The following is a 26198-nucleotide window of genomic DNA, read 5'->3' as shown; positions in this document are numbered from 1 at the left end:
CACCTCCGGTGACCTGGCGCTCCACACTCTGCATGTGACTCCTTCTGTCCTTGCCCAGCCCAGATTGGGGAAGTTCTTCCTAAAATCTGTCTCCCTGTAGCTTCTACTTTTCTGTTCCAGGGCTGTTCCTTGGAACCACATGGAACAAATTAAGCCTCCCGGAGAGCCAGTTTCCTCACCTACAGAATGGGAATGATAGCTCCCGTCCTGCCACATAGCAAAGATCGTCATGTGGATTGTGTAGAAAGTTCTCCAGGGGCGCCTGGGTGGCTCAGTTGTTAGGCGTCTGCCTTCAGCTCAGGGCATGATCCCAGGGTCCTGGGATCGAGTCCTGCATTGGGCTCCCTGCTCTGCTGGGAGCCTGCTTCTTCCTCTCCCACTCCCCCTGCTTGTGTTCCCTCTTTCGCTGGCTGTCTCTCTCTGTTGAATAAATAAATAAAATCTGAAAGAAAGAAAGAAAGAAAGAAAGAAAGAAAGAAAGAAAGAAAGAAAGAAAGAAAGAAAGAAAAAGTTCTCCAGATCTTCTCAGACTTCAGCTAGGGCTTTCTGTGCTTGAGACAGGAGTGAGGACCATTTCTCATGTGATTAAAGGCAGAGTATTTTGAGAAGATTGTCTTAGGGCTCAGGCTCGGGCTGTGATCAGGGTTAGCCCTCAGTCTGGGGGCAGGACCAGGGCTCAGACTGGGGCCAGTGTCCACACTCAGGCTGTGGCTATGGTAGAAGTTTATTCAGGAAGAGGGTAAGGGCTCAGTTTGAGGTCAAGATCAGGGGTCAAGATCAGGGGTCAAGCTCAGACCAGGATAAAGGTTCAGTCTGGGATCAGAATTAAGGTTGTCTAGGTTTGGAATAGGGCTCAGTTATAGACAGTGTCAGAGATGGTTTATTCTGGAATTAGAGTAATGTCTCAGTCTGGGGTCGGGGTCAGGCCTTAGGCCCGGGCTGGGGTCAAGGCTCAGGCTTTCACCCAGGTTTGACTGACAATCTATAGCCAGGGCCGAGGCTCCATCTGCGGCTGGGCTGGGGTCAAGGCTCAGCTGCGATGTGGATCAGGACCCAGTTTGAAGCTCTGTCTTTGACTGCTCGTTGACCTCCTGAATGTGCGGTTTTTGCATCTCGCTCCCTAGTAGCTCAGTCCACTGAGGTTTCCCTGGCCAGCTCCAATCTCCGGAAGTCTGCCACAGACCTGGCAGCATCGGGGTGTGCCAGGAGAGCACAGCAGGGAGGGGATGGAGGGGAGGGGGTCCTCTCTCTAGGTAGCCCACAGAGGAGGCCAGGGAGTGCTGTGTGTGAGAGGGACGGGGGGTTGGACACAGGGGACAGATTGGCCTCTGGAGGACCAGGATGGCCTGGGCAAGTGAAATCCTGACTTTCCAGGGACGTGAGAACCAGGCCACTGGTCTGGGGATTGCCAACAGATTCTTGGGGGTGGGATGAGATGGAGGAGGGAAGGACAGGAGAGAAAGAGCGATCTTAGGGGCATCGGGCCCTTCCTGCTGTGCAGACATGCTTTGTATGGTGACATGTGAATGTGTGTGTGGACGTGTGTGCGCACCCATGTGTGCTGGGAAGGTGACTGTGGGGGTGGCTGTCTGGATGGAACTTGTATCTGGGGGTGAGCTGATGACTGCACGTGTGTTTAGGGGCACGTGTCTGGCTGGGGGCAGGGGCAGGGGCCAGGCTTCATCCTCTCCATCCCTCCATCCCCCTAGCTGCTGGTGCCCCTTCTCCAGCCCCCAGCTTCTGCATCCCCTGAGGGTCCCGGCCATCCCACATGACTGGCATGTGAGCCCTGGACGACCCATCAGCTGAGAGCCTGTGACCCACTGCCTGGCGGCAGGAGACGCTCGGGGGCAGCCCTCTCCGGAACCATTTCTCTTGAAGGACTCCTTTGGAAGGCGATGGGGAAGGGAGACTCTCAGGTTAGGGGTCATGGTTATGACCCCCATGGACCACACACCTTCCCTCCCAGATGGCTCCAGCATGGCTAACACTGACACTGTCCCCAGGAGCCTGGCCTGGGAAGGAGAGCAGCCCCAGGCAAGCAGAGAGGGGGCCTGTGGGAGGGCCACAGTGGGCACAGAGCGGGGGCACCAGCTGAAATTAGGCCACTGTCATGGAGGAAGGCAGCACCCCTCATCGTGCGGGGGGGCCCACTGCATCCTTGGTCTTCAGTGGCCTTTTAGGAAGGTCGGGGCCAGATCTGCAGGATTCCTGTTACCTACTCCCGGCAGAGCCCTTGCCCCTGTTTAGTTTTCCAATTCTTTTCTGCTATCACCATCCAGGGGCTAAAGACGGAGAAGACGCCCCTTAGAAGTCTCTACCCCCATCCTCTGTGTCACTCTGTGTTTTGCTCCTCCTCCTCTGGGCATCTCCCACCCCTCGGGCTTCTTTCTGGTCTGCAGGCTGGCTGCATATTCACGAACCTGGAGTCAGGGTCACTGTAGGGTGTCAGCCCCGGAAGGGGCCTGAGTTCGCGGGCCCACACGTGAGGCCAAGTGAGGGCTCCTTGGTGTGTGTCGTGCCTGCCCTGCCCCCGAGATCATGCGTTGGGCCCTACTGTGTACCAGGCCACAGAGGAGAGGCCTCAGGGAGCCCTCTGCTTCCTGGGGGAAGGCCGGGCTAGGGGAGCCACAGCTGCGGAAATGGACCTCGAACTAAGATGTGTAGATAAAGAGGAATTGGCCGGGTGCGGTGTGTGTGTTGTGGGGAGTGGCCTTGAACTTGCGGACAAAGAGGGAACTTGGCCATGGGGCCGCCTTTGCCAAGCTCTTCCTCATGGGTTGGCGAGAGGCTCTCGGGTAGAAACAGCGCAGTTGTGGGATTAAACCCTGGGTGTTGCGTCTCCGGTCTGACGCTTTCTAGTCCCGTAACCTGAAGAAGCTCATGGACCCCTCTGAGCCTCGTTTCATCACCTATAAAAATGGGGTGCTGGCCTCTATCTCCTGGGAGCCTCATGAACACAATCGTGTCACTTGTCCCATCCGTTAAGTGGGGCCATAACACTTCACTCCTCCTCTGGTCTAAGCAGCTAACTCGGACACGTGGGCACAAAAGTCCCAAAGTACGGACAAATATTCTTCACATTAGCGCTCGTCTGGCTCCTGAGGCTCGATGGCCAGAATCAGATGACAGGGTTTGCTTCCTGAGGCCGTCAGTGAAATATGTGGTTTCTGAGTTTTGGATAGTGAAGGATAGAAAAAAGTTTCTCAAGGGGCTGCCTGGGTGGCTCAGTCCTTAAGCATCTGCCTTCAGCTCAGGGTGTGATCCCAGAGTCCTGGGATCGAGCCCCACATTGGGCTTCTCCGCTGGGAGCCTGCTTCTTCCTCTCCCACTCCCCCTGCCTGTGTTCCCTCTCGCTGGCTGGCTCTCTCTCTGTCAAATAAATAAATAAAAATCTTAAAAAAAAAAAGAGTTTCTCAGAGTGTAGTTAGTTCCTAAGTCAGCTCTCGAGGCATATCTGTTTGTCTATTTACAAGTTACATACAAATACTACAATATTAAATACACGTCAAGTAGAAGTTTTCAAAATAATGAGGGTAAGAATAGACATGGAAAGAAATGCTGACATTTTCTTTTCGCACCTCCCGGGGTCCTCGTGTGTCTCCCCTGGGAGGCCCCACCCTTCTCAGAACATTCCTGGTCTGAGGTTGAGGGTGCTGAGGGGCTACCCCAGAGGGTAGGAGGGCCCGGCGGAACCTAGTCAGAGAAACGCAATTTGTCACTGGGCCTCTGTCCCGCTCACCCCCAACGCTGGACCCGGGACGCGGAGGAGGAGACGTGACATTTGAAGGAAGTCGGTGACGTCTGTTCCGCCGTTTCTCTTATTCACAACAGGTCCCGCAGAAAACAAAACTTTCTTAAAATCTAAAAAGAACTTCCTCCAAAAACTACACCTGGTGCCTTCCCCCCTAGCGGTAAAATCGACACCGCACGACGTGTACCATTTTAACCATTTTCAAGTGTGCTGTTCAGCGGCATCGAGCACATTCACGGCATTGTGCAACCGCACGGCCACCCGACTCCAGAACTTTCTCTTCCTCCCAAACGGAGACTCCACGCCCGTTGTACACTGACTCCGTGTTCTGCCTCCCGCTGCAGGCCCCGGCAATGACTGTTCTCTTTTGTCTCTCTGAGTTTAACTGCCTCTGGATACCGCATCTGAGTGCAGTTATACGGTGTTGGCCTTTTTGTGTCTGGCTCCTTTCGTGGAGCGTGAGGTCTCCGAGGTTCGTCCGTGGTGGGGCAGGTGTCAGAATTCCTTTCCATCTTATGGTTGAATGATATCCCATTGTCTGTATGTACCACGTCACCTGTCGGTGGGCACTTGGGTCCTTTGCACCTGTGAGCTATTGGGAGTAATGCTGCTTTGAGCACAGGTGTCCAAATACCTCTTCCAGTCCCTGCTTTCCGTTCCCGGTGCCTCTTATAGAGAGAAGTTTTATAGAGACAAGTTCTCCCATGGGTTGGGGTCTAGTGATCACGGTTTTGTAAACTACGGCGGGTCACGAAGACTGTCAGAGATGTATATGAGAGCACAAGACGTTATGGGGCTGCAGAAGGCGAGCGGAGGGACCAACAGGGGACGACTTGGTGGCTGTCTCAGAGCTCCCAGACAGACTCGGTGCGGAAGGCAGAGCACAGAGGGTGGAGGGAAGGCGGTGTGGCTGAGCAGATGATCTGGTCTGGCTGAGGAAACTGGGCAGCCGGAGAGAAGCTGGGAGAGCGGGGCAGGGACCGGCCCCCCCAGAAGGCGTGGCTGACACAGCGGAGAAATCTGGGTTTCTCCTGGAGGGGAGAGGAGGCCACGAAGATCCTCGGATAAGCGTGGGAGGAGCGCTAGGTAGGACTTCTCCCTGGGGTCTGGCTCCACTGCTGCTGCCGCCTTGGACGCGTGGAGGCCAGGTCGAGGGGACGCCTCCAGCTCACGCACGTTTGTCTCTTCTCGGTGTCTCCTGGCCCCTTGGAGGTCCCTGGTCTCCTTTCAGGTCCCTCCAGCCACTTGGGAGCATATTCTCCAGGGTGCTTGACCTCTTCATGCATTGGACATTTTGAGGTTTAGCCCAATCCCCTTTCCCAAAAAACATTCCATAAGCGATCCCTTCACTGCAGACACACAGCACACACACTCATTCACACACGCATGTGTTCACACACACACGCACTCATGCATTCATGCACTCACACGTGTACTTGCACACGAGCACAACACACCCATTCTCATGCACACGCACACTCATTCACACCATACACCTCCACACACATGTGCACCCACACACACGCACAACTCACCCCCTCAGGCATGCACACACGCACAGCGCCCACACGCATACACATAGCTTTGCGCGCAATCACAGCGCACAGCACTCCCAGTCTCCCTGCTCCCCTGTTCTCCCAGCGATCTCATTTCCGGACTTCTCTGGGGGACCAGAACTAACATTTACTGAGAATCTCCAGGGGGTCAGACAATGGGTGTTGGCTCTTTCCACTTCTCGTGACAGTCTTCCGGGGGGGATCTCATCACCCCATTGTACAGATGCACAAACTAAGCTTAGGGAGCCAATGGTCTCACAGGAGATGGTGGGGCCTGGGCCCTAACTCCTTTTGGCACTTTTTGTGGCAGCTCAGTGTTTTTTCTGTCATCAACTCACTGCGTCAAGTTGGCAAGACCCCCCAGGGTCAGGACCACGTTTGCTCCTTCTCCCGTGTCTCCTACATGGGCTGGAATTCTGAAGATGCTCAATGAGTTCTTTTAAGTCGGTGACTCGGAATTCTGATGTCAAGGGGGAGGTCAGAAGCCCCTGTTGTGTCCTTGTGCTGTTCCGCTGCCTGGAACATTCCTCCTCCCTTTCAGGGCCCAGCCTGGGGGCTCTTCTTGGGAGCACCCCCATACCCTGTCCTCCATGTTTGCGTCGCTCTGGAACTTGCCTCTCCGTGGGACTGTCATGATAACTGTTATTGACTCTTCTGTCTTCCCTGCGGGACTAGGAGCTCCGTGGGGACCGGGCTGTCTCTGATTCACCTGTGGGAGCCCAGACATGCTCCCGAGGCCCACACAGGGCTGGCTCCTGGAGAATGCACTCGAATGGAAATGCCACGCACACGTGTTTGGTTCCATTCCCTGCCCAAGGCGGCTGTCCCGCCTGCTCCTGGGAGAAGGCTTTCGTGGAGGAGTCCCCGCGGGTGCCTCTGCCTGCATCCCCCTGTCACCCCCCAGGCATGCTGGCCTTCAGAGATGCCAAGCTGGGGAGGAGGTGGGGCTTAGTCGGTGCCCTTGTCCATCCTCCTGGGCACTGAAGCTCTCAGTGGGCAGCTTGTGAGCAGGGCCACCCCATTTCCTTCTCTCTCCTTTATGCCCAGGGCAGCTGGCTTGGATGACCTTGGGGCCCAGGGTCCCTTCCCCTTCAGCAAGGACAAGGCAGCGGGTGCAGATGAAAGCATCCGAGAGAGCTGGGATCGGCCCTTTCTCTGGGGCCGGCCAGCCAGCACTCACTCTGCCGCCATCCTGCCACCTCCCTGGGCCTCAGTTTCCCTCTCCGTAATACCAGGGGTTGTCTCCCCAACCCCAGGGCCCTCCCCAGCTGTGCCCTCCTGCACCTGTGAAATTCTGAGAGCAGAGGCGGGAAGGCGAGATGGCCCCTCTTTCCCCGCCGCCTCTCCCTGTCCCCCAGGGTCACCCCAAAGCCTCCCCCTCCCCCGGCTCCCTGGAACTTCCCTGCAGCTGCAGGCCTGGTGAGACAATTGGGTGTTTTAGAGAAATACATTTTTGGGCTAATTTGCCATGCATAAGTGTTTCTCTTACCCTTTAAAGGCGGAGAACAAAGAGGCCTTTCTGCACCCGGGCAGGCTGCTGGGGAGGGGACCGCAGCTGTACCGGGCCGGCGACCCTCCTCCCTCCCTCATCCCTGTGAGCGCCCCACCACGCCGCCCATCGCCCCCCAGGAGAGACAGCCTGGACTTTCCCAGCCTCCCCCAGCCCCCTGCCCTGCTGCCTCTGAGGCCCCTCTGGTCCTGCCCCACCCCAGCCCCCACCCTCCCACCAGCTGCCCCAGGCGAGAGGGAAAGTGTGTGTGGGTGGGGGGATGGATGGATGGATGGATGGGGAGGGGGCATGCCCGGAGAGAGCAGCTCCCCAGGAGGCTCACCAGGGTGGTGATGGCCTGGCTGGGGGTGTGCCAGAGCTCCTGTGGGTTGTGTGGGGTAGTCACGGGGTGTGGGATGGTGTCAGTCATCAGGTGAATCCCTAGTGTCCAGGGGGGATGTGGCAGTCACTCCATCCATTCATTCATGCGTTCATTTGTTCGTTCGTTCATTCATTCAGCTAGTCTCTGCCGTGTTCCCACCATGCGCGGGTCTCAGGGCACCCCCATCCTGGAGGAGCAGCGAGGCGCTAACGATTACAGTAAAGCACCTGGGGTTCACGTATTTCTTAGAGGAGACGCACCTATGGGAGCGGCCGCACGGACAAGGCTGTGGGTGTGGAGGCGCGAGGAGCAGGTGCTCCCTCGTGCCTGGCGCGTAATGAGGGGGACAGGGCTTGGTAGCAGCTTCCCTTGCTGGTGGTGAAGGGCCTGAAACCGGTGGATTCAGCATTGCACTCTCCCCGGTCACAGTTCACCATCGTCCCCGGTGCTCAGGCCGTTCCTTCCCCTGGAACCCCCTTCTCTCGCCCTTGGCTGTTCTGAGGCCACACCTCTCCTCTTCTGGGGGCCTCTCCTAGCTCCCCATCCTCCTCCGTCGGGGCTGGGCCCCTCAACTGTCCTGCCTGTCTCCCCCAACACATCCAGAGAGCCCACATCTGCACACACATGTCCACACCCCTACACGGGGCCCTGCTCTCCCCCTGTGTGCACCTTCCCCCCTTCATTCATGGGCTCACTAGGGCAGGGGCCTTGGGTATCTTCCCAGCACCCAGCACAGGGTGAGGGTACGGTCCTCTGTGCCCAGGAAAGGAGCCTGCAGAGCCGGACACCCCTCGTCTGCACCCCCTACAGAGGCGGCTGTTTATTGAGCACTTACTGCATGCCACACCCTGCGGTGGCCTCTGTTCACTCACCCCGTCGTGACACCTTCATATGGTAGGCGCTATGACTACCGCTGTTCTGCAGATGGGGAAACTGAGATACAGAGAGGTTGCGGTTTTCCTAAGGATCACCTGGCCCCCAGGGGAGGAGGCATAAAAGTCCTCGCTCTAAACCGTTCTATCTGTATCATGCGAGAGCCACCTGCTCCCTGGAGCCTTCTGGAGGAAACTGGCGGACACTGGGTTCTCCTGACATCCTCCCGCAGCTTGCTCTGTTCCTTCCGTCCCTGGGTGCTGCCTCTGCCCCGTGTGTGTGTGCGAGAGATGTGAGACACTGAGGCTGAATGGCAGGGCGTCGCGCCACGAGGCAGCCGTGAGCAGCTTGGCTTCCTTAGAGAGGCAAGGCCAGCCGGGGTGGGAGGCCAGGGCTGCTGTTGTCCCACTGCCACAGGGGCGGGCATGACCTTTGGTCCTTGGATTTCAGGACCAACAAGGGCTTCAGAGCCCCTTCCCACAATCTCACGTGGTTCCCCTGCAGTCAACATACCCGAGGGCACGAGCGACACGTCCCCGGGCTCCACGTGTCAGCCCAGGGCAACTGATATGGGCTTCATGACCCTCCGTGTGCGTGTCTGTGCGCACGCTTCTGCACGCACACGCATCCGTGCCCGGGTGTGCCCGTGTGTGGGTTGGCCTGGGCACGTCTGTCTCGGGGTACTCAGGAGATGAAGGAGAAGGCAGAGATTGAGAGAGAAGAGTGGCTGCATCGTCACCCAGAATTCTCTGTGTGGGATGGAGCGGAAGGGGCGGCCCTCTACCCCTCACCTGCTCCCGAACACGGATCCTCTGAAGGTTGGGGCCGCACAGGCAGAAAGCGAGATGCGGCTGTTTGCCCCGGGGGGTGGGGGTTAGGGGGAGCCTCGCTGCGATGGGCAGGTGACTCTGGGCCTGTCTGAACAGGGACTCTGACACTCACCAAAGGCAGGCCCTGGCTGCTTGCTCTATCACAACCCTTGATGGGCACTTATGGGTGCTGACTGCGTGCCTGGCCTGGGGGCGGGGGGGTGGGGTGGGCCAGGCGTCTGCCCTTTCAGAGGAGCCCGTAGTCTGAGAGAGAGAGTACCCAGGAAGTTCGGGGATCTGAGGTGTGAGCGGTGTGGGGGCGGTGAAGGCTGCCGAGGAAGGCTGGGAGGTTAGGGAGGGAGATTTGAAGGTTAGAGACTGATGGGGAGAGGGAGGGCCCCTATTCACAGAACCCTAGAATGTGAAAGGTCTTCGGAGATTACCTCATTCCAGTCTAGTTTATACAGAGGGAAACTGAGGCCCAGGGACAAGGAATGACTTGCCCAAGACAATGAGGGAGTCAATTCGAGTCCATTCAACAAGTAGTTCTTCAGCCTTTGGGGCACCAGGAGGAGGACTCAGCCTGAAATAAGGGCCCGTCCTGCCTCAGTTGGCTGTGGTCTGGTGGGCAATGGACACACAGAGAAGCACCACCCAGTGCCATGAGTGTGACCATCAAAGCATGTGAAAAGCAGCTGGGTGAGGGGGAATGGAGGACTGTTGTCTAGGCAAGACTTCTGGGCAGAGGTAGCATCTGGGTTGGGCTTTGAAGGATGAAGAGGAGTTCAAAAGGCTGAACAGGAAAAGGAAGGGATTAGTTTCCAGGTGACCAGGGGGTTTGAGTTGGTTTCTGTTTACCACCCTTGAAGGCAGCCGCCAGTCTTTCCTCCATGGGCACCCATTCTCTTGGAGATTCCAAGCAGGCTGGGATGGCAGGGGGGTTTTGGTGTGTTTCCGTCCTGAGGCAGGAGAATGGATTACGGGTTTCCCAGGGCCCCAGGTTCAGCCTGGTTGCAGGGCCTTGATCCAACCCCCTTCCATTCAGTCAAAGAACATGAACTGGGCACCAATTATGACTAAACCTTACCCCGTGGGGAGGATTTCAAGAGGCAAAGAGGAAAGAAGGGCATTCCAGGAGAAGGGAACAGCATGAGCAAAGGTGTGGTTGCTGGAAAGCAGGGCCGTGTTCAGCAGTATCATCTATTTTGTGCAGCTGGAGCAGGGGGCATGAAGGGAGCAGTTCAAGATGCAGCTGGAAAGACAGGCCAGTGCTGGAGCTGGAAGGCTTTAGGGAGGAGTTGGGGCTTTAATCTGGGGCAAGCAGGAGATGCTAATGGATTTTGAGCAAGAGCAACTCCCTCAAGAGCCCAAGACTGGGCTTGGAGCTTAAGAGAACACAGAAGGCTCCCGGGGAGCCTGGACACGGTGTGCTGGTAAATGCTTAACGACCAGCCTGCTGGGGGAGAGGGTGGCCATCCAGGGACGGATTTCCACAATGTAAAGTCTCCCACCAGGGCCAATTTCAAGCTTCCCAGCTGACATCAACAGGCTTGGAATGTTCCAGAAAATTTAACAACTGGCTCTCTCGTGCTGGTATGAGTTGACTCCTACACACCTCATCCCCCAGGTTCATCAGCTGTAATTTCCAGTGCTCAGCCCCCTTCTCTCCAGGTTCGCTTCCAGTGTGACCTTCGCGTGGGAGCCTAGGGATAGAGACCTACCTGAGAGGTTTGTCCACACTCGGGGGTTCTGAGCCCCCAGACCCTGTGCGTTTGAGCCTTGGCTCAGCTGGTCCCGTGCTGGGTGACCCAGGCCCACCTCTCCCTCCTCTGGGCTGACTTGCTTTTCGGGGTCCTTCTGGGCTGAGATGATGATGCAGCAGGGAAGTGTGGGAGGCAGAGGATGGAGCTGGGAAGGCCTCGGGAGCATGGGCAACCGCTCCCTGGGAGTAGGGACCAGCCCCACCCCCAGCTCGTTCGCCTGAAAATCCATCAGATCACCAGCTGGTGCTGGGGCAGGAGGGGTCCTTCGAGGTGAGGGGACTGGGGACAGGGTTGGGGGCATTGAGAGCCCCACGGGAGGCCCTGCGCTACAGACCACCAATCCCTCAAACCCTGCCAGGGGAGAGCGGGTTTCTGGGCCTTGATACAAGTTGGTTCCTCTGCCTGGTGCCACCCTCTCCCTTCCTGTCTCTTGGCAAACTCTACTCCTCTGTCAGGCCTCAGCTTCAGCGCACCCCTTCCAAGAAGCAGAGTTAAGAGCACAGGACCTGTGAGGCCCCGGATAATCTTAGTCTTTCTCAACCCCATTTGTAAAATGGGAACAATGTTACGGCGTAGCTTGTAGGATGGCTCCGTGAGAAGCACTTGGCACTTAGAGCCCTACTTCTGATCATCGTGAGAGTGTTATCACTCCTTCGTTACCGCCCCTTCCCCCAAGTCCTCCCAGTAGGCTTGGCCTCTGAGTCCCCCCCATGCCTGGTGGGTACCCCTTCAATCAGGTGGTAATTATGGCCATGTCTGTCTCTCCCACGGGACGGTGAATGCCTGAAGGTGGGGATTGGTCTGACTTGCCTGGGGGGCTCCAGAGCCCAGCCCGAGCCCAGCCCAGGCATAGGCCTCACACTCTTTTAGGTGAGGGACTGACCCCGGCCAGGTCCCTGGCCTTGCCTCCGACACCGACCTGCCCGGGGTCCTGGCCAAGCGGCTGCTCCCCACCGAGCCTGGGTTTCCTCGTGTGTGACCTGGATGACCTCTGAGGTTACTTCTTCCAGCCCCCAAACGCTGTGAGCCCATGTCCCAAACCCGAGTCACCATCCTGCCCCTGAACCAGCCCCCACCCTCTCCTCTGCTCTGTCAATGGCTCCACTGTTCTCCAGTGACCCAGGCGTGAAACTTCGGAGTCATTTTTGACTCATCCGCCTCTTTATCCCCTCACGGCTAATCATCAGCCACGACAGTTTTTCCTTCAAAATGTTGCTCACATCCGTTGTCCCCTCTCTGGTATTCTGGTCCCCTCTGTCTGCAGCCGGGAGGGCGTTGCCCACTTTCTGACCGGCCAGCATCCTCTCCTCTCCTGTCACGGCCATCTCCCCAGCAGAGCTCCCCGATGTCGCCGCTATGTCCCCCCTGGAAATGCACACCTGTCCCCTGGCGGGGATTAGCAGCCCTTGAGTCTGTCAGCAGGGAGGCTGGGTGTGCCCAGGAGAGACTGGCAGGAGGGGGGCCCTGAGTGGAGCATGGGGGTGCACTTCCCAGGTCGCTGGGGCTTGTCTCCGAGCGCTCACGCACACATCTGTGCACACATCTGTGCACCCAACGCTGAGTGTGAGGCGGGGACTCCAGGTGATTAGACAGAGCCTGTCCCCGCGGAGCTCACACCCGACAGGCCCCATACTGTGGGGTGTACAAGGGGCCATGGGTGCTCCTCCCTCGGCCCAGAATCAGGAAGCCTCACAGGGAAGAGAGAGTTGGTTCTTCGGAATGGTGTTTCTGGCCCGGAAGCCGCCTCTCTGTGGAGCTGTAAGAGGGCCCAGGATGGGCTGATGTTTGGGGTGGCCGGTGCTGGAAGGGGCGAGGCTGAGCAGGGCTGGGTGGGCCGGGGAGGGGCCCCTGCTGGTCAGAGGTGGGCAACCTCAGGGACCCTTTCTGCCATCTGTAATTCATGTCCCCTGAATAGAGCTGACTCCCCGACCCTAGAAGGCCACATTCTGCGGCCCCGCGCTCTACAGTTTACACAGTGCTGGCCTTCCCTGGTTCCTGGTCTTGCTTTACCAGCCCCGCGAGGGGGCCCTGGGCAGCTCGTCACTCCCATTTGACAGATGAGGAAGCCGAGGCTCACAGAGGGAAAGGGGCTTGTCCAGGGTGACCAGCTAGTCTTCGCCAGAGTGAGGCCTGGGCTTTCCCTGGCCCTGGATGCCAGACTCTAGAGGTTGAAGGGAGGGAGGGAGGGGCTCAAGCTCCAGGGCCCATGTCCACCTGGGGAGGGGCTGGCTCCGTGGGACCCAGATGGGGGGACAGGCCCAGCTGCTGGGAGCCCGGGACTGAGAATTGTGCCCCCTGGGCCTCAGCAAGGCAAACCCTGCCGCGTGGGTGCAGCCTTTGGGGCCGAGCCCGCTCCGGGTGCCCTGGGGTGGGGGTCGGCCTGAGGGAGCGGGAGGGACTGGGTGGCGGATTTGTGTTTCCACTTGATTCCCTCAGTTGTTTTTCAAGAGCTGTGGCAGGATCCTGAGGGGCGGGGCGGAGGCGGGGAGACCTCAGGAAGGCAGGAAGGCGCCTGGGGGGGGGGAGCCCCGCTGCCCGCCCCCCATGTGACTCCTCCAACTGACGACAGTGCCACATGGAAGGGCCTCGAGGCTTCCGTCCTGCACTGGCAGGACGAGTGTGTGACGTGGGCCAGGGCACTGGGCCCGCACTGGGTGACTTCCCGCGTGACCCTCACTGTCTCCAGTGCTCTTTCCATTGGAGGCCAACCCTTCTGACTGTGGGGTAGGAGAGGCCCGTGACCGTCGCCTGACCCCCACTTCCAGCACAAGCCCAAGGGGCAGGTACCTAGAGCCAAACCTGGGCAGGGCCGGGGGGGGGGGGTGGCGGGGCCCCGAATCCTGGGATTTTGTGCGGTGCCCTCCCCCACCTCCCCACCGGCTCTCCCAGTCCCCCTCCAGCCTGTCCGGCGGCCCCTTCTCAGCTCGATCTGTTGTCCACAGCCAGACCCCCCTCTTCCTGCTGCCTCCCACCACCGTTTCAGGCCTCCTGCCTTGCCACAGGCCATCTGTCTCTTGACTTCCCCAGGCCTGGCCAGGTTGGGCTCACTGTCCTCCCTTCCAGAACTGCCCACACCCTTGTCCCTGGGCCCAAGGCCCAGCCTCTCCCCTTCCACTCACCTGTGTGTCCTGGTCCTGTCTGCCCTTTTCAAATGGTGGCAGGAGTGGGGACAGCTACTCCTGGCTTCGGAATCCACTCAGCCATCTTACGCTGTGTGCTGGCCCGCGAGTCCTGGCCCTTCTCTGGGCCTCAGCTTTCTCCCCAGTGAAGCAGGGCTGGTAGGTACAGAGCCAGCAGCCTCCTGCACTAGCTCTGAGGAGACAGGTGCCCAGCGCAGGGTGGGGTGGGGGAGGGAATGGAAGAGCTCACAGGAGCCAGGCCTCACACCAGCTGTACAACCCTGGGCGATACTGATATTTCTCTGCGCCTCAATTTCCTCCTCTGCAAAATGGGTATAATAATAGTTCCTTCCCTTGGGACTGAATGAACTACTCCCAGGGAAGGGATTCCCCACCTGGCCGGGGTGGGGGAGGGCTCCCTAGAGGGGCAGCCCTCATGGCTCTGGACAGTGATTGGCCGACAAAGACGCACGGGACAGAGCTCCAGGCCAGGTGGAAACCAGGAGCTTTAAGCTGAGACTGGGAGGCAGGGAGGTGAGACCTGGGGATCTGGCCCAGGGGAGCAGGGGCCTTCCAGGATCCCACCCCAGCCTCCCCACCCTGCCTCTCCAACCAGGGGGCTGATGTCACTTCCTGCTTTGCAAGCTGGTTCCCTTCTCTGTGCCTTTACTTGTGGAGGTCCTTCCGTCTCCAGGCCTTCCTGCGCAAACCCTCCCCACCCTCCCTAATACATACAACTACAGCTTGACTCCTCCAGGAAGCCTTCCCTGCTTAGCCATCTCCCTCCCTCTCTTGTCAGCACCGCCTGCCCCACAATCCACTGTGTTGGGTTATCTTGTAAATGGTGCTCAGCCTGGAACCCACAGGAGCCCAGGAGCTGCGTCCCCTCCCAGCAGCAGTCTCCATGCTGGCTTTACACCCACCCATATGCCCAACCCTTGCTACCCTCCTAAGGGGCCAGGAGGGATAAGGGACCATCGGAGAGTTGCTGCGGAGGTCAGAGAGGTCAAGGGTCTGCCCAGGGCCCACAGCAAGGTGGGGAGCAGACAGGAACACAGCACTCACTTGCACTTTCTCTCTCTGTCTCTCCGTCTCTGTCTCTGTCTGTCACCTGCCTCCCGGTGCAGAGCCCCGGGCTGGAGCCTAGTAGGGGCATGTTTCCTTTCTGCTCACCTGGAACTCCGGAGTCTGTCTTGCCTTTGTCCCTCTGGGCCATGCAGCCTTCCTTCCCTACCCTCTGGCCTGTCTGCCTTTGGAGGGTCCCCTGAGACTGTCACTATTCTCTGTAGCCACTGCCCCGCCCCACCCCACTGCTCTAGGTGCTTGACCTTGACCGGGGCTGAGCCGAGGTACCCGCAGTTGCCCTGAGAGCGCACAGAGGGTACAGGGAAAGCTGTCACTAGGGTAGCGGGGCTCTGCCCCTTCCCGGCTGGTGACCCTGAGCCATCACTAACCTCCCAGAGGCTGAGATTCTACCCCCTGAGTTTTATCAAACCTGCGAGGTGTGCGTGCTTTCCCAGACGAGGAACCTGAGGCTCTGGGAAGCCAGGGACGGGCCTGAGGTGGGAGGTGGGAGGTGGGAGGTGGGTCCCTGCTTTGCTGGGCCATTTGCAATATCTCAGCAGCGCGGGGCTCAGGGGGGCAATGTCCTGAGAGTTCTTTGTGAGGCTGTGAAAACTTCCCAAAGAAGAGGCTTTGTTCTTCAAGCTGGGTGTCCACGGGCCAGGTTCACCCTCCAATGGTGCCACTGTGGGGGCCCGGAACCCCCTGATTATGAACCACTCCCAGAGGGGCAACCTTGCTCTCTTTAGGAACCTGCCTGTTCTCCTCTTAACACATAGCAGGTTCCGGGTCATCACGAATTCAAATAATGATTGGACCATACTTATGAGGGCGTGGGCAGCATGGGGGTGTGGCCGCCGGGGATGGGAGCACATAGGGCGTGGGGGGGCTGGTAGGTCTCTAGCCCTCACCCTTGACCTCCTACAGTTTATTCCTTCCGTGGCAGCCACAGTGTCCTTGTCGAAATGGAACTCAGACCACACCACTCCCTGCTCCAAGCTCCTGCGGGCCCCTCACACCTGGGTTCCTCCAGCACCTCCACCCCATGATCTGACCCCCGTTCCCTGGTCTCGCCTTGTTCCCCTCGTTCCCTCTGCTCCCACCACTCTGGCCTCCTGGCTGCTTCTAAATTCCCCGGCACATTCCCTCTCAAGGCCTTCACACATGCTACTCTTAACGGTCTGGAACATTCTGCCCAAGACATTCTTCCTCTCTTCATTTAGACCTTTGTCAGACAGCACACCCTTCCCGGGGCCTCCCCTGACCACCGTTTCTAATGTACGCTCTTCCTGTCTGTCCCTCCCCAGACCCTGCTTTGTTTGCCATCAGAGAGCCTGTGGCCACCGGACATTAGCTTGTATATTTGCTGGTTTATTGTCCATCCTGACAAGAACATTCTCTCCATGAGGGCAGGAGTGGTCTGTTTTGTCCACTGCTGTGACCCCAGAGCTAGGACAGTGCTGGGCACATGACTAGCGCCCAACTCTTGTTTGTAGAAGGACGGAAGAAGGGAGGCGGGAAAGACCTCTTTCTTTTGCTTATCCATGGGGTGCCTCCCCTGTGTGGCCCTGGGTTAGGTGCTTCTAGAACAAGTAGCACCAGCAGAGGGGACAGCAGCTCACTCGAGCCCAGCTGACCCCAGGGTGGCGACGGTCATGAAGTGAATATAGGTGAGGTGCCCAGAGCACCAGAGCTCTTTGGGCCTTCTTGGCTGCATTACCGCATGTGGTCTCTAGGAGCCTGAGAACCAGGGCTGGTGGCTGGAAAGTGGGGGAAGAGGAGAAAGCTGGGTAGGGATGAAAGAGATTTAATTAAATTTTACGAAAAATTTTCTAACAGGCAACACTGTGCAACAAGGAAGGGACTTCGTCGGGAGGAAATGTGCTCCCTGTCAGCAGAAGGAGGCAAGTGGAGGCTGGTGGCCCTGGAACCCGGTCCGACCAGCCCCAGGACCTGAAGCCGTAAGATGTAAGGATTCAGGGGAGTCCTCCCCGAGGCTGGGGTGGGCCAGGCTCTGGAGTTGGAGCAAGCATGGGTCCACTGGTCTGACCAGGCCCAGGAGCCATGGCTCCAGTCCCCCGGTCCAAAGGCTGCTGGGACTTGGCCAAGCAGCCATATTGGGCCTCTGGACCTGGGATCCACAGACCAGGCCTGGGAGACAGGAAATCGCCCTGCTGAGGGCCTGAAAGGCCCCCTAGCATGCCCTCGCTCCCTCCCTACCTCCCACAGTGGCCTCAGGCCCCTGCGGCCCGCGCCCATGGGGTTAAATCTCTCCCTGTCTCTCTCTGCTCCAAGTTGTTTTCCAAGTGAAGCAGAGAATGGTTCTCTTGTTACCAACATGGCTTCTGGGCATTGGGTAATGCGCTCCCTCTTCTCCCTGCTCCGCTCCACAAAGGGACCTTTTGTTCCTCTCCCTGCCCCTCTCTCTGGCTCTTCCCCGGCCCCCCACCCACCCCGACTCCCTCCTCCCCGCCTCCCGCCCCACACTGCACCCCTGGGCTGCGAGGAGTGACCGTGGTCTGGCCGCAGTGCCCTCCCTCTCCCGAGGCGCCCAGGGAGAGAAGGGGCCTTGTGGCCGCGGCGGCCATTTTGAGAGCGGCCATTCCAGGTGGTCCCTGGCTTCTGAGAGGCTTGCGGGGTTGGGGAAGCCACAGTGGGGTGGCTGGAGCTCAACAGGAGTTCTTGTGGTGCACCTCCTATTTTCCAGGGAGAGGGGGGCCCTCCCACTGGCCGCCCCCACCCGGGCCGCCTCCTTGCTCTGAGACAAGACATCTTCCCACATCCACCATCTTGCTTGACCAGCACAACAGCCCCCAAGGCAGGAGTGACCCCCTCCTTCCACAGGTGGAGACTGAGGCTCCGTGGGGTAAGTGTCTGTTCCAACCAGGGGCTCCGTGAGCAGGTGCTGACGCTGGACCGAGCCCTGTGCTCCCCCCGCCCCAAAACCTCTCCAGGAAAGAGCCCTCAGAGTATGCCCTGACCCATGGAAACACTGAGATAGAAGCCTAAAACCAAATTTACCGGATTGTTTTTGGAAATGGAGCAGATTGTGCCCAAGATGGGAGTGTCAGGAAGCCAGTCAGATGTTGCAGTGTCTGCTCTCAGGGGATTCAGTCTCTGTCCACTGTCCCCTCCTTTGCCCCCTCACACAGTCCTTCAAGGCAGGCAGGGACAGGCCGACGACAACATTTTTCAGATGAGGAAACAGGCACAGAGAGGATACACAGCCAGGACTTGGCGCTCACCCAACCGACTCCAGCTCTGGTTGTCTCTTTCCAGGGCTGCTGCCCACCCCTGCAGAGGCCCAGGGGCTTGGGGAGGAGACTTAGGTCGATCACAGCAGCCCCAGCCACCCTGTCCGCAATCACAGGAGCCAGAGCCCTGAGGAGGTTGTGCTCAGGTGCCTCAGACGTCCACTCTGTCCCCGTGTCTGCAGAGCCGTGAAACAGAGCTCCTCGCGGTGCTAGCAGTGGGCACTCGCCCGTAACCACAGAGCTGGGGCTGCGGCCTTTGGGCCACAGCGAGAAGAGGTAAAATGGGTAGACTGGGGTGGATGGATGGATGGATGGATGGATGGATGGATGGATGGATGGGTGGATGGGTGGATGGGCGGCTGGGGGGAACAGAGAGAGAGGGAAGACTTATTCAGAGTTGAATACATCCCTGGGCCTGCCCTCAAGGAGCCACAGTCCAGGAGGAGAGAGAACCCAGTAAAGAGCCAGCATGCTGCACGACAGGGCACCTGGGAGCTCACCACTAGCTGGGAGGTTGAGGAAGGAAGGCTTCTCGGAGCAGGTGACCGAGGATGGAACCTGAAAAGATGAGGATAAGTGAACTAGGCAAAGAAATTGAGACCGAAGCTGGGAGGGGTGCTGGCATAGGGGGTGGGGCTGGGGCTGGAGCTGGGGAGAAGGTGAGTGGTGTGTGATGGGGTGAAGGGGCCATACCAGTGTGCCAGAGCAGAGTGGGGGCAGGGCAGGTGGGAGAGGTGGGCAGGGGAGGAACCGCGTGGGCTGCCGAGGGTAGTCGGGGAGCTCCTGAGGACCTAGTGTACCCCGATACGGTGCATGAACTAGATCCTGAGGGCAGTGCGGGGGTCACTGGAGGATTTTCAAGGGGTCAGATTTGTGTTCTGGAAAGATCATATGGGCTGGGTCTGTGCCAGTCTGGTTTATTACTGTTTTCCCAGCACCCAGCTCAGTGCCTGGCGTACAGTAGGTGCTCAATAAATGTCTTAAATCAATACACGAATACCAACAGTGTACCCTGAGGTAGTGGTTAACTCCAGTCATAGAACCTTGGGCCTCAGCTCCCTCCTTTGTAAAACGAGGGTAACAACCCTGTCTCTTGGGGGTGCCGAAATGGCGAAGGGATGGAGCTTGAGGCAGGGCTTTGCTCGGTGTCCTGCATGATGCCCATGCTCCATTACTCTCCCTTTCTGCTACGTGCACAGGACGCACTGTGGGCGAGGCTGCGGGCGAGATGGAGGCAGGGAGCAGGTAAGGAGGAGCGGGGTCTTCCGGGCAAGAGGAGAATACCAACGTCGATCAAGGGCTTAAGGGCTTCAGGCATTTTACTCTTATAACCCTCAAAACAAACTAATGAAGAAGGCGGTATGGTCACCCCTGTTTTATTGTCCAGGAAACCGAGGCACAGAGAGGTGATTTGCCCAAGGCCCCGAGGCTGGTGAGCGGGGGACGGAAGTGCCCTGGATGCCAGACCCCAGTGACCCCTGAGCTGGGGATGGCGATGGTCTGGGCAGCCACCGGGGGAGGGGACAGAGTCTGAACAGATGGACCAGTTGGTGGGGGACAGGTGAGGGGCAGAGGGCGGGAGGCATCAAGGATACCCCTCGGTTTCTGGCCTGGGTGACCTGGTGGAGGTCATTGCGTTTCCTGAGTGAGGGACACCACAGGACAGGCAGGCTTGGGGAGGAAGGACACGCTGAGTCTGGGGGACATGCCCGGGAGGTTTGGGCTGGGGATGTGGCCCGAAGGTGAAATGAGCTCTGGGGGCAAGTGGGAGGCATGTGTGGGATGGAGGAGCCCCCCCCCCGGAGCTGGTGTAGCAGACGCTATACAGCATTTGCTCCACGCGGGACATTATCCTGAGCCCTCGCGTTACCTGAGTCAAACCCTCCCAACAAACCCTGTGAGGACCACCGTTACCATCCTTACTTCCCGTCCCAACGGACAGTGAGAGGTCCCAACTGCCCCGGTGGCCGGGGCTGCGATTGACCCAGCGCCCAGGCCCAGGCTGGGGACATGTAGAGAGGCTCCGGGGGCTGCTGGGTGTGAGCGGCGGTGGGGGCACCTGCAGAAGAGAGGAGGACGATGCAGGCCTGCCTCATTGGCCCCTTTGGTACGTGGTCCGGTCAGCTCCCCTCCCCATGCCTGCGCCACCCCCACGGGCCCCAGGCCTTGTCTCTGTGTCGGAGGAGGCCAGCAGGGAGATGGGGCCAGCTCTGCTCTCGGGACCTCTGCGGGGCCTGACGGTGGGTGAAGGGCACGTGGTCTGGTCCCAGGGGTGCAGAGCTGGAGGGCTGGATGGGGTGAGCAGCAGGAGAGCAGAAAGGTTCCAGGGATAAGGGCCAGGGGTCGGCACGCGGAGGATGGTAATGTCCAGCTGGGCGTTAGGGGCAGGGGCTGGGGCGTCCTGGCACAAGCTGCCTGGTCCTCGAGGCTGTTTCCATTCTGTGAGCTCAGGGCCTGGGGCGCGGCTGCCCCTCAGTGAGAGCTCGATGGCGGAGCCGTTGTGCCGCCATCACGGCTGGGCGAGGGGCAGAGTCAGAGCTGAAGGCCCTGGGGAGCTCCCAGCCCACCGGGGAGGACAGACATTTTGCCTGATGACAGGACCCCGGGCATAGGGCTCCCGGGGAAGAAGCTTGCTACTGCCAGCTTTGCAAGGTACGTAGGCACAGGGAGAGGTAAGCCCAGGCTGGGCTTCAGTTTCTGGGGACAGGTAGCAAGTGGGGTGCCGGCAGGAGCAGAGGCCTGGGGAGTGGAAGTGGCGGCGCCTGGGGAATGAGTTGGTGATCTAGTGTGGCCAGCGTAGGGGGCCCAGGAGACGAGGGGGCTGGACGGGGGGAGAAGGGGCTCTCCTCTGCAGGCAGTGGAAGCCAGGGAAGATGCGAGGGCTGGAAGAGAAGCCACTGAGGTCTGGAGAGCAGAGGGGATGAGCACAGCTCTGACTGAAGAGGCACAGAGGGGCTGGAAGGGACGCCTGGGTGGCTCAGTCGGTTAAGCGGCTGCCTTCATTTTGGGTCATGATCCTGGGGTCCTGGGATCGAGTCCCACATGTGGCTCCTTGCTCATCAGGGAGTCTGCTTCTCCCTCTGTCTGCTGCTCCCCCTGCTTGCGCTCTGTCTCTCTCGCTGACAAATAAATACATAAAATCTTGAAAAAAAAATAGAGGGCCTGGACAGACAGCATGGGGGGGTGGCAACAGGGCTGGGGACACTAGTGGGTGTGGGTGTGGCCTGAGAGGTCAGGTGGGGGGCCAGGTAGGGGCAGGTGGTGAGGTCAGTCCTAGGGGCAGGTGGTGAGGTCAGTCTGGTGGTGGGCAGGTGGAGTTGGAAGTCCTCAGGGACCCCCGGGAGGAGACAGTTGGTTTCAAGGGTCTGGAGACTGGGATCCGGGAGCGTGGAGAAGCCGGTTCAGTCATGATCCCTCAGGGAGAGTGGGCGCCCGGGCAGAGGAGAGGCGCCCAGCTGGGAGCAGGCGGAGGGGCTCAGAGAAGGGGACGTGTTGTCACAGAAGGCGGGTGGCCTGCAAAAGTAGCTCAGAGAGACAGGGAGAGAGTTTGGGGCGGGGCTCCCATGCATGGAGCCTTCACCAGAGCAGGCTCAGGGGCGGGGGGAGAGTGGAGGGGCGGAGGGGCGTTCGGCCAGGAAGTGTAGACCGCAGGTGGGGACAGGTCCTCAGGGAAGCTCGGAGGCCGGGAAGACAAGGGGAGCTAGAGGGTAATAGCTGAAGGGGAAGCGAGGATCATGGGTTGTTCTTAGAAGTGATGGTGCAGCACAGAGGTGGGCTATGTGGGAGAGGGGCTCCTGGAGGGGGCGGTCCTGAGCTGGATGGGGGCCCTCCAGCTGGAGGGAGGGAAGGGAATGGGATGGGTGCTGCAAAGTCATTTGCAGGCCAAAGGAGGGGAGGTCAAGGGACTCCTGCCCAGGGGCCTCTCCTCTGCGGTGGAGGACAGGAGTGGAGAGGTAAGGGGCTGCAGGGGGGTCCTGAGGTTTGGTGTCTCCACAGAAGGCCCTGGAAGAAGGAAATCTTGGGGATCAGAGAGGTTGGGTGAAGCTGGGGGAGGACCTGGCACAGGCAGCCGCTGGACTGAGGGGGGCCCGGGTCTAAAATGACAGCGTCCTTTCTCCTCCGGGTGTTCTGAGTGCAGGCCTTGTGCTCATGGCCTGAGGGGCCGTGGGCCTGTCGTCCAGAAGCTTATTTGCCGCTTTCCGGAGGTGTTCCTGTCCTGGTCTGGGGCAGCCTGTCATTCCCTTGCCCAGTGCAGGAGGCAGAGAGGCTCCCAGACCCTTCCCGTGGCCTCCGGGCACCTTCCCTCAGGGGTGGGCCGCACTCCCTTCTGCCCCACTGGGTGCCGGTCCCCAGCTCTGCACACAGTAGGCCCTGACACCGATGGCCTGCGTGCTTATATGCTGTCCCACATATCCAAGCACCGCCCCGTAACTCCCTGTGCCCCCTCCCGGGAGGGCTGAGTCGACCAGACTCAGGGCAGGCCTTGCTGTGGCTCCCCATCCATCAGCACCTCTCCCGAGGGAGCCGCGCACCCACAGCCCCCGATCTCCCCCTTCCGACACAGTCTCCACACCTGGGTGCTCTGATTTCAGAGCCCAGAGCTGAATAAGAGGAAGGTCATCAGAAAGGAGCACAGACAGCGTGCCTGGGTGGCTCAGTCGGTGAAGCGTCTGCCTTGGCTCAGGTCATGATCTCAGGGTCCTGGGATCGAGTCCCGCATCTAGGCTCCCTGCTCAGCGGGGAGTCTGCTTCTCCCTTTCCCTCTCCCTCTGCCACTCCCCCTGTTGTGCTCACTCTCTCTCTCATTCTCTCTCTCTCAAATAAATAAAAATCTTAGAAAAAGAAAGGAAGAAAGAAAAGAAAGAAAAAAAAGGAAAGAAAGAAAGAAAAAAAAGTGCAGACAGAGGGACAACACAGACAGAAGAAAACAGTTGCTTACACTTAAAAATTTGCTAAGAGGGTCAATCTTATGTCGAGAATCCTTATCAAAAAATAAACAAAACAAAAAACAAAGTTGCTAAGTTGGCCTCATTGATAACAGCATGTGCCACCTACTTTCCAGGGAGGACACGGAGCCACAGGGTAAGCACAGGACAGGTCCCTGCCTGGCGGCTGCGCACCACAAGACACAGGGACGCCAACTGGACTCCGTTACTGCCGCCTCGACCAGGTACAAGGGGAGGCCGATTTCCACGGCGCTTTGTTAAAGCGAACTCTGTATAAACAGTTCTATACAAAGATGTAGCGTATGACTGCCGGCCGCCCCCTTCATGCTCAGCGGTCGGGGACCGTCACGGTCCTGGGGCACAGTCTGATGCAGCCATTAACAATGATGTTTAGGGGTGCCTAACATCAGTCCCTGGAGCTCAGGCCCTCAAGCATCTGGCTCTTGATTTCGGCTCAGGTCATGACCTCAGGGTCATGGCATTGAGCCCCAAGTCGGGCTCCACGCTCAGCAGGGAGTCTGCTTGAGGTTCTCTCTCCCTCTGCCCCTCCCCCAGCTCGCAGGCTCTCTAAATAAATAAATAAATAAATAAATATTTTTTTATAATGATGTTTATGGAGAATTTTAATGACCTAAGAAGTGTTTTCGGTCTCATCTGAAGTGAAAACCAAGATGTGACACGCTACGGGCGTGTGTGTAATTCAATAAAAAGCAAAAAGAAAAAACTGCATGCTGTGAGCTCGACCTCATTTAACGACTGCAGGCAAAAACCTGAAAGAAACTCAAAAGCGCGAACCTTGCTATTTCTGGGGGGTGCAACTGCGAGTGACTGACACATTTTCAGGGCTTCGTCGTTACCGCATTTCCAGATTTCTACCATAAACGCTTTGAGATGTTCAGGTTATTTGAATAAAGGCGCGGCGCGTCTCCCGTCTTCAAGGAGCCCCCGTCTCTGGAAAATCTTCTTTTAGGGCCTGGGAGTGTGTGTATACATTTTGCAGCTGGAGGCAGAGCTTGGGTCAGCTAGGGGGGTGTGTTGACGGCAAATAATGGAAACCCAGTAACATTGAGGGGGTTGCCCCCCCCCCCCCCGCCAGGTCACAGGAAGTCCCCGTTAGGCCACCCAGGGCTGCTGCGGCTCCATGATGCTGTCGTGGACAATGCTGCTATCAAAGAGCAGGCCTGTTATGCCCCTCAAACCCCTGCCTTTCCAGCTCCTGTCGCCCACACGCGATGCATCCTGGGACCGAGAAAAGCCTGTGCACGGCCCCCCCACCCGCAGGCCTCACTGGAGGTGTGTCTGTGGGCGGGGCCAGGCAGCCTGGGGCGGGCTGGGGGGGGGCAGCTTGTGGGAGGCTGTTCGGGAAGATGTGACCTGTCCTGGGTCACACTGCCGCTCAGGGAGCCAGATCAATGAAGAACGGATGGATGGATGGATGGATGGATGGATGGAGACAATTAGAACCTGGCTCTCAGCTCTTCTCCCCACCCGAGTGACAAACTGCCGAGTCCAAACATGTAACAGGGCCCATCAGTCCCTGGAAGACCTGGCCCTGCTGACCTGCTTAGCCTCACGTCTCACCACTGAACTGCTAGGGCTCACACATACCCCATGCTGGTTTTACTCTGTGCCTTTGCTTATGCTGTTCCGTCTGCCTGGAATGCCTTTCCTTGCTATGCCCTCCCCGCTTTGGTCTAACTTCTGCTCACCCTTTTTAGGGTGAGCATCATCTCTTCCTGGAAGCCTCCCTGACCTCCTGACTGCCTAGGCGTTCCTCTTCTGACACCCATAGGACGCTGTGCTTACTGAATTTACCACACCGCTATCTTTCTCTTCACCTTCTGACCCCCCTCCCTGCCAGCCTGGGAGCCCCTGGGGGGGGGTGTATCTGATTCACCTCAGTGTCCAGTCCTGGCCTTGGAAGGGGCACGTTTGAGCAGGAAGTCTTAGGGCCTGGCTGTCCCCTTGCTGCTGCCCCTGCGGAGAGCCTAAACCAGGTTGTACCCGGTTCCCATCTGAAATGTGGGCTAGTTGGGCTGTACCAGGTCACTTCTGAGGACGTGGTCGCTCACCAGAGGGGCAGGGCTGGCATGGGACAGCCTGTCCTGGGTGCCCGAGATGGGGGGAAGGGGGAGAGGGGAGCGAGGAGCCTGGCCAGCGCCTTTGGTCAGAACTTCCACTGCGGCCCCTTAGTGCCTGGCGGTAGGGAATGGGGGCGGGGGGGGGCAGCAGAACCGGTAAAGACCCGCATTCTGGGGCCTCAGCCACCAAACCCCACCAAAGTGGCGGCCTGGCGTCCGCATGGCAGGGAGGGCGGCCCTCAGCGGTTATCAAAGGCCAGCGGGGAAGCCTCCCTCAGATGATGGCTGGGAGGGGGAAGGGGATCTCCCTGGGGCTGCCCCTGCCACTGACAAGCTGGGCCATCCGTCAGCCCTGAGCACAATGGGGTCATTAACCCCTGACCCTGGGCCCTTCTCAGCCACTTCCTCTGGAGGGCTCTCCCCACCAGAAGAAGAAAGGAGGGGAAGATTTCTCTTAAGCCTCCCTCTTCAATGAGAGGCCCAGGACCCCCTGGGCTGGTCTGGGGAGTCACAGCCTTGTGGGCCCTTCCGAAGCTCAAGGTCCTTATTCTCTAGCTCCCATCCTCTCTGGCTGCCGTGGGGGATCGGGTGGTGGCCCCTACCCTCTGCCAGCCGCAGGAGCAGCACGTTTGGGGAGGGACAGAGAGGAACCCGAGAGAGACAGAGGTCTTCTGAGAGAGACACTTTAGCTCAGAGATGACTCTTCTCCACTTAATAGTACGTCCAAAGGCCCTTACAGACCAGTCCTGCTTGTGACGTTCAGTGCAAGAACCCTAAATAAAATGTTAGCGAAACAAATCCAGCAACAAAGAAAAAGGATACACACATCATGACCGATTGGGTTTATTCTAGAAACGCAAGGGTGGTTTAACATCTGAAAATCTATTAATGCCACCTGTCACATTAATAAATTCAGGGAGAAAAGTCACATGATCCTCCAGGCACTGGCAATAATTTTCAACATCTACTTATGATAAAAATGCTTTGGCAAACATTGGATCGGAAGGAACTTCCTTCAACTGATGAAGATTATCTACAAAACCCAGCACCAACGTGGTCCTGAAAGGGACAATGGACAAAATCCCTTGAAATCCAGGGCAAGAAAGTTCG

General features: G+C 58.5%; 1 long non-coding RNA gene across 2 annotated transcripts in view; it reads left to right on the top strand.

Moving 5' to 3' along the window:
* The window catches only part of LOC123780801 (uncharacterized), a 49314-nt gene extending 25589 nt beyond the window's left edge, over positions 1–23725 (top strand). The window contains exons 1-6 of one of the 2 annotated variants that reach the window (XR_015727087.1): positions 13314–13409; positions 16647–16775; positions 17515–17673; positions 18087–18337; positions 19261–19306; positions 23124–23725. This is a non-coding gene — a long non-coding RNA (uncharacterized LOC123780801). Of the gene's footprint in view, positions 1–13313; positions 13410–16646; positions 16776–17514; positions 17674–18086; positions 18338–19260; positions 19307–23123 lie in introns of those variants that run through there. The other variant, XR_006776513.2, reaches the window with a different exon arrangement.
* Positions 23726–26198: the final 2473 nt, after the last annotated feature.

This window comes from Ursus americanus, chromosome 17 (genome assembly GCF_024610735.1).
Source record: "Ursus americanus isolate L20-20 chromosome 17, mUrsAme1.1.p, whole genome shotgun sequence".
Lineage (NCBI taxonomy): Eukaryota > Metazoa > Chordata > Mammalia > Carnivora > Ursidae > Ursus > Ursus americanus.
The sequence above is the reverse complement of the archived record's forward strand: the minus strand, read 5'-3'. Positions and strand labels throughout refer to the sequence as shown.